Source organism: Pithys albifrons, chromosome Z (assembly GCF_047495875.1).
Source record: "Pithys albifrons albifrons isolate INPA30051 chromosome Z, PitAlb_v1, whole genome shotgun sequence".
Classification (NCBI taxonomy): Eukaryota; Metazoa; Chordata; class Aves; order Passeriformes; family Thamnophilidae; genus Pithys; species Pithys albifrons.
This window is the reverse complement of record NC_092497.1, coordinates 37,872,984-37,874,226: the sequence shown is the minus strand read 5'-3', so window position 1 is coordinate 37,874,226 and position 1,243 is coordinate 37,872,984.

Genomic DNA, 1,243 nt, shown 5'->3' with positions numbered 1-1,243 from the left:
CTCTTTCCTATTTTGTAAACTTTCCTGGTCTCTTACTTTATTTTTGTACTCTTTATCCTCCTGACACTGGACTTTTCTAGTGTTTTCTTCTGTGGCAAACCTGCCAGTGCCAAATTCCTTCTTCATCCTCTTTTCTGTCTTCCCACAGTTTGCTTTCCCTCTCATTTCACTTTTCAACATGCTCTCCTTTTTCTCTCTCTTTTCTGTCTACTCATCTATTTCAGTCATATGTTCATTCCCCAGACATTTACATCTACCATTCATCTTTGTCAGGGATACTGTTTTAGGTGTCTCTCTTCTTCAGGCTTAAAGCCATTTACTGTTCAATATATGTGAATAAGCTGTAACTGGAAGCACTTTGTCCAACTCCTAATTCACTCATATCAAAGACACTCCTAGTTGTCCTTCTGTATTTCTGCTACTTCCTCTCAGTCATCAAGATTTCTCTCAGACATTCTAGATATCACCACAGCCTGTAAGTTCTCCAGAATTGTCCATCATTCTCATTATTTTGTGCTCAGTTTTTGCTTCTGGAGATAAGCAGGGGAATTGAAGACATAGCATGAGAGCCATTTCCAGTTGCCGTCTGCTGCTTAAGTCATCCTTCCTGCCTGGCAGGAAGCAGGAGCAGCAGCTGCACCACTCTTTGCAGCCTGATAAGGAGAAGTGGGGAACATGACAATCTGGCTAAGGACGATGAGAGGACCTGCAAGGAGATGAGGTGACAGATATACCACAAGGTGTCTGAGAAGATGAGGGCCAAGACACTACAGGAGAAACCAGAGGGTCTGCAGAGGAATAAAAGAGGCCACAAAAGGCTTCTGAAAATCAGAGGGCTGAGTGAAATAAAGGGGCATATCCCTTTCCTGTAGGAGAGGAAACCCCACTGATCTTTTTGCTATAAGTGGATTTAAAGCCTTTATAATGGAAGACAAAAGAGTTGATATTTCACCCATTTTCTCCTCTGATGTTGATCCCCACGTATTGATCCCTTTTACTACCTGCTTAATATTTTCTCTTTCTGTTTCCTCCTCAACTGTCTGCATATAAAACTAAGCAGCTCACTTCACATTCCCTAAGCTCAGAATATTTCCTTAGCCCTTCCAAGTCCTGTATGATGCAAGCATGCCAGACAAACATTCAGCCCTCAAATGTACTTATGTGGCCTCTTGTTTTCCCCTTGTGTGGCTCTGAAGGGTTATGAAAATAAGAGGCCAAACAAATTCAGGCCAGCAGTAATTCC